This window comes from Pelodiscus sinensis, chromosome 1, assembly GCF_049634645.1.
Source record: "Pelodiscus sinensis isolate JC-2024 chromosome 1, ASM4963464v1, whole genome shotgun sequence".
In the NCBI taxonomy this organism is placed as follows: Eukaryota; Metazoa; Chordata; order Testudines; family Trionychidae; genus Pelodiscus; species Pelodiscus sinensis.
The window spans coordinates 74,421,124-74,433,009 of NC_134711.1; the positions used below are offsets into that span (position 1 = coordinate 74,421,124).

Genomic DNA, 11,886 nt, shown 5'->3' on the forward strand with positions numbered 1-11,886 from the left:
AGCTACAGTGAATGTATCCACCTACCAGAAACATCCGCCTTGTAAGATGAACGTATTGCACCATAAATGGATCTACCCTGCCTCATATCAGATGAAGATACATGGTCCATCATATGGCACAAATGTGTTTTTAACCCTTGTTTATGCTCTGTAGACAGCAACTGCCTCTTTGGGGCAAGACAATAGGAGCTGACTGACGGTATGTCTACACTGCAGAGTTTTTAAGAAAAACAACAGTTTTTTTTTAAACCCTTCATTTACATCCTCACTGTAATCCCATTCTTTCAGAAAAAAATCATAAGAACAGAGGGGGTTTTCTGACATTGATAAATCTTTTTTTATGAAGAAGAAGCCTTTTTCCAAAAGAACTCTTTTGGAAAAAGACGTGTGTAGAGGGATTTCTTTCAAAAGAAGAGGAAAGAGGAAAAAGCACAGGTGCACTGGTGGCCATTCAGTCCATAGCAATCACAGCTTACATGCGAGATCGTGTCCATTCAGTGTGTACGCTATCTGTCGAAAAAGCAGATCACTTTTTCGATGCACTTTGGCAGTGTTGATGCTGTCTTTTGGAAGAAGGTTTTCTGGAAGATTTCTTCCAGAAAAGCTTCTTCTGAAAGAAGCCTGCAGTCTGGACATAGCTTAAGCTGAATATCAGTCATTCCAGTTCTTTCCCCACCATGCCTGTTTATATTGCACTTACACTAATAATACAATGGGAAGATTCGTGACTACTGCTAAATGTTAGCTTTCACACAGACACCACAGATTATGACTTGAAAGGAATCTTTCTGCAGCCATTTGGAAATGTACATGAGAGACATTTCTCAACACATATAAACTATGAATGGTTCATTTCTTCATGTACTACTTTGAGATTCCTAAATTATTGTTTAAAAATCACATAATTTCTTATTTTTTTGTACAGGCAGGTAAACTAGGAATATAAAGTTGCTTGTTTCTAGAAGGTTCAGGAGTTACAGGTCACACAATTGTGATATAAATTGCTGAGGTGGGTGGGGGGCGGGGATAGCATTTAATTATATTTTCCTTCCTTTTCCCTGTTTCAATTTAGTGTCTAAGGGAAGTCATAGAGTTTAAGGTCAGAATAAATGAGTCCATTATCCTCTCTCGCCTCTGGTGTGTCACAAACCACTAAATTCCACACAGCTGGGCTACGTCTACACTGCAGCTCTCTTGCGCAAAAACCTATGCAAATGAAGGGCGTATGCAAATTAGGAAGAGGAGGGGTTGCGCAAAAAGGAGCCATCTACACAGCTCCTTTTTGCGCAAAAGACTCTTGCACAAAAATGGCCCCTAATTAATTATGCAAATGAAGCATGGCAATATGCTAATCCACACTTAATTTGCATAGGCTTTGGCGCAAGAGAGCTGCAATGTAGCCATAACCCAAAAGTACATCGAAAAAGTGATCTGCTCTTTTGACAGATAGTGTCCACACTGAATGGACGCTATCTTCCATGTAAACTGTGATTACTATGGGCGGAGTGGCCTCCAGGGCACCTTTGCTTTTTCCTCTTTCCTCTTCTTTCAAAAGAACTTCTCCGTCCACACATGCCTTTTTCCGAAAAGCTCTTTCAAAAAAAGACTGCTTCCTCATAGAAAGAGGTTTACCAATGTTGGAAGAGCACCTCTGTTCTTTTGATTTTTTTCCCAAAGAATGTGATTGCAGTATGGATGTAAGTGAAGGTTTTTTTGTTGTTGTTTTTTTTTGTGAAAAACAGCCCTCCGGAGACTAAAATATTTTGTGCCCAGGGAAAGGATGGGAGGAAGTGAGGTTCACTAATTCCTCAGGTCCCTGCAATGACTTAGAATTTAAAATAGCAACAAGTAGATGGTCTTTCGCTGTAGAATGGGACATGGATCAATTGTAAAAGCAAAAATCCCAGTCCCTGTCAATCTGACAATTCCAAATATGGAGATCAATTAGACCATGATCCCGTGAGCAAGAAGAGGGATCGCTTGGGGTCACCTCAAAGCATCAGCCCATCCTGCCCAGTGTCCCATCTCCAGCTTTGGCCATCTTTGATGCTTCGGACAAAGAAAACACCTCTTATCCCCTGGGAAAAAAGAAAAAAAGAACCAGTTTGAGGGAAATACCCTTTCCTTATCTCCATCGCTTTCCAAGTTTCTAATGAACATTTGTGTATAGTTTATTCTTCCCATTCTGATACCTAAACGGATAGATTTCCCAATTATTGTATAGAAAGTTTCTGACATAAAAGAAGATTCAGATATCCAAATCCCCTCTATAGCACCTCCCATTTCGAACATACTTATCTTGAGAAATCTCTGCTTAATAAAGCGCTTTGTCACTAGGCAAATGTGTACCCAGGAACTCTCAGAGAATTTGCCAGCCAAGTGCACTGTTAGTCAAGGGGATGTAGTTTAACTGCCGTTAACACCTGCTGCTGGCCCATGTCAGTGGATGCAGTGCTCACAGGGCAGTAAAACTGCAATGTAGATGTTTGGGCTGAGGCTGGCACTTGAGCTCTGGAACCCTCCTCCCTCATGGATTTTAAAGCTTAGGCTGCAACCTGAGTCCATATATCTACACTGCGGTTTTATAGGGCTGCAGCCCAAGTCCCATGTGTCCAAGTCAGCAGACACAGGCCAGCTGTCTAACTTCAGAGTAGACATACCCTGGAGGTCTCATTTCAAATAGGATAGCATTCACTCTTAATTCATCTGTCATTCAGATTTAAGTCTGGTTTCCAGACTTCTGCTTCAGAAGGTCATGTGTCTACAATGAGTTCTTTATTTCCTAAGATAAAATCTTTTCCTGAATAGTAATTGTTTTTCAGGACAGCAAATGTGAGCAATCTTGCTAGTCCTAAATTGAAGAAGTTTGGTGATTATTAATATCCTGCAGAATCTTTGAAGAGAAGTTAACTATATTTCATGACAAGCAGATTATCTTTACAGCTGACATCTTGTAATCTAGACTGGGCAATCAAAGTAAGAAACAACTGTTTGGTATTTCAGAACCCTAAATGAACATAACCTAGTCATTCTGAGTTTCTTTTATATTCCACATGTACAGCTCAAATAATACTTAATACTTCTCTCAAAGGTTGGAGATTAAGAAAGAATTCTATATGCTCTTTTAAAAAAAATCTTTTAAAGATCAAACCATTTCAAAAGAGATGATGGTACATTATTCAACTCTTCATAAGAGCTATATTTTGTCACATTTGTACTTTCAGTCCTTGGCTATTGGACTATTTCACTTTTTTTTTTCATTCTTGCGTATCAAGTATAAGTCAAGATGTAGTAGAAAAAATTAGCCTGATTAGCTTTAGTGTCATTCAAAACAAGTATTTCACCTTGAGCTGCATCTAAAGTGTGTTCATGTCAGTGGGATTCTTTCTATTAGTTTTACAGAATTTTGGGTCAGGACCCTGGCACACAAAGTTGGAAGAAAGATTTTCAGCTTTAAGAAGTTGTTGGCTCATATCTCTCAGCAAAATTCTTATTTTTACAAGATTTGTACTTTTATTCTTAACCATGAATCATGTTAAGAATACGTGTGCATAGCAATGAGACAAAAGTAGAATGTGCTTCTTAAAAACTTTTCCAATGAGACAATTTTACATTTTATTAGAGAAGGTTTTGTCAAAAGCTCTGGTAAATTATCTGTCTCCCATATGGAAATCTATAAAAAATTGCACTATAGAATCCTTCCAGGACCAGATAAATTACATTTTGAAAATAAATAAACTGTAAAAAAAATATGCTGCCTTGACACTAGATCTGATCAGAATTTTATTGCTGTATTATTGTTCCAATGGAAAATGCTGTTCTGAACATTTGAAATTTTCTGTGGATTTTTTTTTTATTTTCCTGAATAAATTTGACTCCGAATACTTTCTTTCAGGGTTATCAACAAAACAGTTTGTTTTCAAAAGGTTCAACAAAATATTAAACTGCACTTCTCTGTTAGCATATTTCCTTATGGCAGTTTCAATTTGAGCTCTCATTCTCTTCTATTGGTGCAGCTCCCAGAAGGACTTCATTTCCTATAATGCAAAGTGGATTTCCCTTTGTCTGAGTTCCATGGGGCATCATTGGGGGTTACATGTATTGAAGTGCATCATGGGAGATGTAGTCTGGTCAGGGAGCCTAGCCCATAAAACAGAATGGAGGCAGCAGACTCCCCAGCTACCAATCTCACAGAGCAATATTCCACTATGAGAAAATGGAGTTCATTATTAACTGATTCAAAATGCAGTTTTGAGTCAGATCAATAACATGAAAAGGAAACATTTTAACATTTCCAAATTGAAGTATTTTGACAATTTAATTCTACCAAAAAAAATGAGAATTTCAACTTCTGTACCAATTTGGAATAACAGCTAATGTTGAAACCTCAGAATTTTCTGGGCTCACTTAACTCTATTTGGCAAATTGGGAATAGAAAGAATACAGATATTTCCCATTTACATGGCAAGACACTGTGCTGTTACAACTCAAAGTATTTATTTCTTCTAGGTTTCTGAAATGTCACTCGTGACATTTCAATGATCTCCTTTAAAAATTAAACAAAAAGTAACTGAAACACAACAAGATGACTTTCACAAAGTGCTAACTCTGCCATTTATAGAGGTGCATTACTCACAGCTGATCCACACAGCTCCCAGGGCAACCTAATAAATTAATTTAAAATATCTGGTCCTCAGAGAAACTCCCAAGCTACAGTATGATGAATGTTGTTGATCCACAAAAGTCAAGAATATATGAAATCACCTTCATAAGAAAATAATTTGGAACAGGTGTAAGCTAAGACTGCATTTGAAGAGTATTTCTGTACCAGTTTTAATCATTCTCATTAAGGTCTGCTTTAATTGTACCTGACATTCTATCGATTATGGAAAGCTATCTGGTGCAGAAAGGACTGACTTTCAAAATGGGAATGACACCACTCCAACTGTAAGATGTCTATTCCTAGCTAGTTGTCAGATGCTAGCTAGTTGTTACTTGACCATTCTGTAGCAGTCCACACAATTTACAGCTACTTCATCGCACACAGAAATTGTTAAACTGGATGGAAATACACTGGAGTAAGTGGGCATTTCCAATAAAGCCAATTCAAGCAGTGTCTCCTTTCATTGAAGTAACATATAAAATTGGTTCAGTGCTGACCATGGCTAGCAAGTGAGCATAACATGCAAGATCACACATTTCCTCAATATCTTTGTCCTTTTCAGGGACCCATATCTTTTTGTTCACTAGAGGTTAGCCTTAGCTAAATGTATAACTCAAATGTTCTGCAGTTCATACTATTAAATGGAACCTTCCAAAAAACAACATTATTTTAGTTAGTCCTGTAGAACCACCACTGGCCACCTTCATATTCATAGCTTCAGAACAGAGATTATCCAGTCTGAGTTAGCCTATTTAATCCTTTGCAGACAGTTATATGTGTACTTACATTTATGTGTATGAGCAGTCATATTGACTTCAATGCATAAGTATTTGTAGGATGTATTATTTTTCTGAATAGAGCATATGAAATAACATAGTTTCTCACTTTCTCTATGATAAGAAGTGCCATTGCAGTGAATTTGCAGACAGTCAGCTAGAGAGCCTTTGCCACCTGAATCCCCACTTTTCTTTTCTTTTTCTTTTTTTTTGTCTATTTAATATTTGGGATTTCAGGTATTAGTGAAATCAATTTTGGTGGTCTGTAACTACTCAAATTAGCTCCATAAAAGTAAAGACTAAAGTATTTGCATCACCAGTCAACAGTTCAAACTTCCTTCCCTCCTTGAAAATGTTTCTGTTCTATCTTCGTTAGACTATGATGAGAATATGACATTTTTTTGTGGACATTGATGCTTTCTTTCTGGTTTTAAATTCCTCCTAGCTCCACAGGGCTGTTGTATCAGAACAGGAAATAGTTGGAGATTTACATAATTGAAAGTTTATGCTTTGAGATGCTGTTTTACATTCTTTAATCTATTGAAATACAGTTTCTCAAAGATATAAATACACTGGAATAGCTCTTAATATATCTAGCACAATAATTTGTAATGCCTAGAAATGACTTTCCATCAGTAGAAAAACTACTTCTATCAATATGCATAATTGTCTGCACTTCAATAGAATCTGGGCAGACTTGCTCACTAGAAATACATGTCTAACGAATTACATTTTATTTCCTGAAAAGTTAAATTTTTCAATGGCTACAGTTAGAACATGATTTTTGTAACACATCCAAATACTTCTCTCAGGGCTCTGTGGTAATTCATTTTTTCTTCAATGAATTCTAGAATAACATAATCTAAATTAAATACATTTACTGTAGGTTGTATACCTATATAATGGCATGCAGCTTGTAAAACTACTGCTGCAGAGGAGGTTTCAAATTACCTGTTTGTTTTTCCTTGGATTGCTATTGGTAGAGAAAGTCATTAATCTCATATCTTCTAACACTTGTGGAGAATCATCTTCATTAAAATACTTTTAGAATTTCTTTTCCTTTGAATTTAATATATATGCAAAATATCATCCATTGTTGGTACGGGCAAGTCTCTTATAACTCAAGGGCTAGGTGGTCTCAGCTGGAACCAAAGCACCTATGCCTCCAAAAGTTACTGGGTGGGGAAAGGACCTATTTTTATTACAAGAAAATCAATTAGTACAAATCACTGATTTGGGCGTGGTCTATGCTGTATTCCAGAATGAAGTACTCAGCTGATTTGATTCCGATCAAGGCATATCAAGGTAGATAGAAAGCTGGCAGGACTGTCAGGCCCAATGGGTAGTGATTATCAGCTCGATGTCAGGTTGGTGGTCAGTTTCTGGCAGAGTACCCTAAGGATCGGTTCTAGGGTCAGTTTTGTTCAACATCTTTATTAATGGTCTAGATGAGGGGATGGATTGCACCCTCAGCAAGTTTGTGGATTATACTAAGCTAGCAGGAGAGGCAGATACATTGGAAGCTAAGGTTAGGGTGCAGCGTGACCTATACAAATTGGAAGATTGAGCCAAAAGAAATCTAATGAGGTTCAACAAGGACAAGTGCTGAGTCCTGCACTTGGGATGGAAGAATCCCAAGCATTGTTACAGGCTGGGGACTGACTGACTAAGTAGCAGTTCAGCAGAAAAGGAATTAGGGATAATAGTGGATGAGAAGTTGGATATGAATCAACAGTGTGCCCTTGCGACGAGGAGTCCTGTGGCACCTTATAGACTAACTGAAGTGTAGGAGCATAAGCTTTCATGGGCAAAGACGAAGTGGGTCTTTGCCCACGAAAGCTTATGCTCCTACACTTCAGTTAGTCTATAAGGTGCCACAGGACTCCTCGTCGCTTTTGCAGATTCAGACTAACATGGGTACCCCTCTGATACTTGACAGTGTGCCCTTGTAGCCAAGAAAGCTAATTGCATATTGGGGTGCATTAGGAGTAGCATTTTCAGCAGATCTACAGAAGTTATTATTCCCCTTTATTTGGCACTGGTGTGGCCACATCTGGAGTATTGCATCCAGTTCTGGGTGCCCTCTCCTCCTCTTCCCCTGAAAGGATGTGGACACATGGGAGAAGATCCAGTGGAGGGCAACCAAAATGATTGAGGGCTGGAGCACATGACTTTGAGGAGAGGCTGAAGAATTTGGACTTATTTAGATTGAAGAAGAGAAGAGTGAGGGGAGGGGAGTTGATAGCAGCCTTCAACTTCCTGAAGGAGGTTCCAAAAAAGATGGAGAGAGTCTGTTCTTAGAAGTGACAGATGGCAGAACAAGGAACAATGGTCTCAAGTTACAGTAGGAGAGGTCTAGGTTGGGTATTAGGAAAAACTATTTCACTAGGAGGGTGGTGAAGTACTGGAATCGGTTACCTAGAGAGGAGATGGAATCCCCATTCCTACAGGCTTTTAAGTCCCTGACATAACCATGAGGGCTGGCCAGTACTATGGGGAATGGGTTAGAATCCCATTGCTACCACCATGTCAAAGCTGTTTCCCTCTCTGGCACTATAAATGCATAGGTGGGGGCCTACAAAAGTACCCCAAAACCTGATCTCTACAGGCTTTGGTACAAAATCTTCTGCCCCCCCTCCCAAATCCTAATACCTGAATTTTGGGAAATAAAAACCACTGCCACTACCCAAGTATTCCAAGAAAACCAGGGAAGAGATCACTTGGGAAACATCCCCCACTCCCACCCCTAAAACCTCAGGGGTACCTCAAACTCTTTTCCCAAAGAGCTTGAAAAAGAAAAGAGAAAATACAAGCTGCAGTCTGTGGTAGCTACCCTCTAGTCAGAGGAATGCAGATATCCACAGACAGATTTTCCAAGATACAGAAATAAGCCAATACCAGGTTAATAAAAAAAATAAGCAAACTGTTATCATCAAAACAAAACCATAGTTGCCAGTATAGTGACTAGATGGAAAAGAGCCACCTATTAATCTACTCAGGGGGATCCCCTGGGCTCAAGATTTAGTTACAAAAAAGAGGAAAAACCCACTTTTAACAGCACAGACATAATTTCCACATTCCCAAACCAGGAAAACAATAAAGCCTGATGGGTTAACTAACTTTGTCCTACTTACACATTTTGAGGAGACTTTTCTTGGAGGGAGAGATGACCTCCCATCTCCCTGTTACCTGGAAGAAAACCGCTCTGACTCAGACAAAGGAGGGAAAAATTAAAAATTCCTTTTTCCCAGTTTGAAACCCCTTCCTGTGTTGTTATTGGCTGACCAGGTGGCTAGAGACAGGAGACATAGTTAACCCTTTAGTCACCAGATGCTGGTCAGCTCTCATGGTTATGCCAGTCCCGTCTTGACAAAACCCTGGCTGGGATGGTTTAGTTGGGGTTGATCCTGCTTTGGGCAGGGGGCTGGACTCAATGACCTCCTGAGGTTTCTTCCAGCTCTGGGATTTCATGATTCTATTATTCCTATTATCCAGGGAGTTCTGAATAATCAGTCTGATTCGCAGAGTCCCACATCATCTTTTCTTGGAAAATAAACAGAAAAACATGCAGTTTGTTCCCAAGTTATCTCTTAACATAAGGAAGACCTGCTCTGTTTGTTCCACCCACAAGTCTATTGAGTGATCTTTTCTTTCACCAAGGAAGCCACTTGTTTCATAGGTCCCTCAGAGCCAGCTCCTTTTAAGCTTAAAAAATAGATATCCTTGCACCAGGGGTATCAGCATCTTCCCTGTCTCCTCCTGATAACTTTCAGCAGCTGCCAGACCATCCCCTTAGGCTTCTGATAGGGCATGCAGCAGTGGCTGATTTTATTCCCCATCTTCAGAACAGGCCATTAATTCCTTCCCTTCCTGGCCCAATGAGAGGCTTGTACACCATAACATAGGAGTTTATTTCTCTCTCTTTGAGTCTTCATTATGTCTTTGTATTGTTCACTTTTATATGTTGTTTAAGTACAGTCTCTGCTCCTGGTGCCTTTTCTCCAATAACTTTGTATTATATACTGAGACAGGTATTGGGCTAAGAACTGGAAGCCTTAGCCCTAGCTTAAGGCCTACTTTGCTTCAAGGAAGCTCCCATCCTTATACAGCATGGAATGAGAGAGTAATAGATATAATTCGCTGCCTCCCCTATGCTGTGTTTTGGTGCAATAGACAGCCATTGGCCATGTCCTCACCATTTTCCTGCCTCCTATGAACAATCTTTCATCTCTACCGCTCATCATAGTCCTTAACACATGAAAAATTACAGTGGATAATAATGAGAATATTTTCTCAACCACTCAGACATTCTGGCCATTTAAGAGAGTATATTTTTGTGGCCATACATTCATGTCCTTGTGTGTAATATATGAGCTTTCTTCTTTCCCGGTAGCTTTCAAGTTAACTTTAAGGGCCATTAGCTTTCATCACCTGGAAAGCACTGAGATTCTGTAGTGTAGTCTATCCTAAATATGTCTTGAATGATAGGCTTTGCAGGAATTCACTCATTTTTAAAATAAGTATATATTTACTTGATGTTGTGAAGGTTTATTTATATTGTTCACTAGCAGGGAAACTGAATATGTATTCAGGTGATGGCCTGTGTGACTATAATGTAATTGCTATTCTAAGTACATGGTTTTATTCCAAGTAGATTTTGATAAATGTACTATCTTGAGCAGATAGTATCATTTTCTTTCATTTTCTATTACTTCAGCGTACTTGTTCATTGGAAAGGGGGCAGGATGCTTTCTTTTGATTTCAAAAGAATTGGAAATTGAGAACTGATTAGGAGTTAGACTGTAGTGGAGGAACAACTGTCATAGAAACGTTATGTTGGATCCCACTGGGTTGGCTATTTGTTGTGTACATTTGTAGTCAGGAAAGCATTTGATAGGTGTCTGGATGTAAGTACATGAGAGAGTGTCATCCAAGTCAGACATATGGACAATTTGCAAGATAAGAGAAGAGCCAGGCACAAAGTGTGAGCTGCGCAACATATTTTACCTCCAAGACAAGTCACAAAGGGTACGTCTATACTAGCTCGTTAGTTTGAGGCATGAATGTAATGTAATCATCCGCAATTGCAAATGAATCCCGGGATTTGAATTTCCTGGGCTTCATTTGCATGAAGCCGGTTGGCGCCATTTTTAAATGCCGGCTAGTTCGAACCCCGTGCCGCGTGGCTACATGCGGCACGGAGTAGCTAGTTCGGATTAGGCTTCTAATCCGAACTAGCTGTACTCCTTGTGGAATGAGGAGTACAGCTAGTTGGGATTAGGAAGCCTAATCCGAACTAGCTACTCCGTGCCGCGTGTAGCCGCGCGGCACGGGGTTCGAACTAGCCGGCATTTAAAAATGGCGGCGGCCGGCTTCATGCAAATGAAGCCCAGGAAATTCAAATCCCGGGCTTCATTTGCAATTGCGGATGACTACATTACCCCCGGTAGTTCGAACTAGCGGGGTAGTGTAGACATACCCTAAGTGATTTGACCTTAAGGAAACTTTCTGTGTGAGGTCTAGACAAGCCCTGCTGATCAAAGAGTGACTTCATCTCTGCTTCCTGGCATGAGGAAAGAAGGCAATTAAGGCAGAATTAAGTAGGGATTTGTTACATGGTATAAAGCAAAGTGCTGTAGACTTCTCCAAGAGATAATGAATTAAAGTAATGAGTTGTTAATGAAGCACATTTAGTCACTCTGCCTCACCGCATGAAAACAGAGAAAACAATCAAAGCATTCTCCATACACATTGCCAACAGAATGGAATTTGTAAATTAATTTTGGAACACCTGTGTACACACCTTGTCATGCCAATAAAGATGAAAGATATTAAAATTTTAAATTAATTTTCCTGATTTTCAACAGAGTGAAATTATGGCAATACAAAATAACCAGAACTGACAGTATACTGGTAGCAAGAAAGCACAATATGGAATACAGGTTGAACCTGTTTGGTCCAGGACTCTCTTGTCTGGCAACATCCATGATCCAGTAGGACCATGGATGTTACTGGACCAGACAGCCCCTGGACCAGTGAGCCCCAGCTCCAGCAGTGAAGTCCTGGCACTCCGGTGCAGCCCTGGGGCTGCGGATTGTCAGTGGCCAGTGGCTGGCCATGGAGCTCTATCAGGATCAGAGCAGCTGAGCTCCAGTGGCCCCGAGATAGTGGAAACTCAGAGCAACTGAGCAGCGGAACCATGGAGCAAGAGATCCCTGGAGCAGTGGAGTCCCGGAGCAGCAGAGGTCCAACCTGTGTACATCATACTGCAGGCACAGTTCTGCCTACCAAAACTAGGGCCTGATTCAAAGCCCACTAAAGTCAAAGGCAGTCTTTCCATTAACTTTGGTTGGCATTAGATTGGACCACTATGATGTTCTCCAGTACCTTGTCATACCAAGATTTAAGTTACTCTAAGCTATTGTGTGTAACTGTGAGCAAGAAGAA

General features: G+C 39.9%; 1 long non-coding RNA gene across 1 annotated transcript in view; it reads right to left on the reverse strand.

Annotated features, from left to right (window-relative positions):
- The window catches only part of LOC142829975 (uncharacterized), a 45,438-nt gene extending 36,742 nt beyond the window's left edge, over window positions 1–8,696 (reverse strand). Inside the window, exon 1 of the long non-coding RNA XR_012904956.1 lies at window positions 8,574–8,696. This is a non-coding gene — a long non-coding RNA (uncharacterized LOC142829975). The remainder of the gene's footprint in view (window positions 1–8,573) is intronic.
- Between the last annotated feature and the right edge of the window lie 3,190 nt (window positions 8,697–11,886).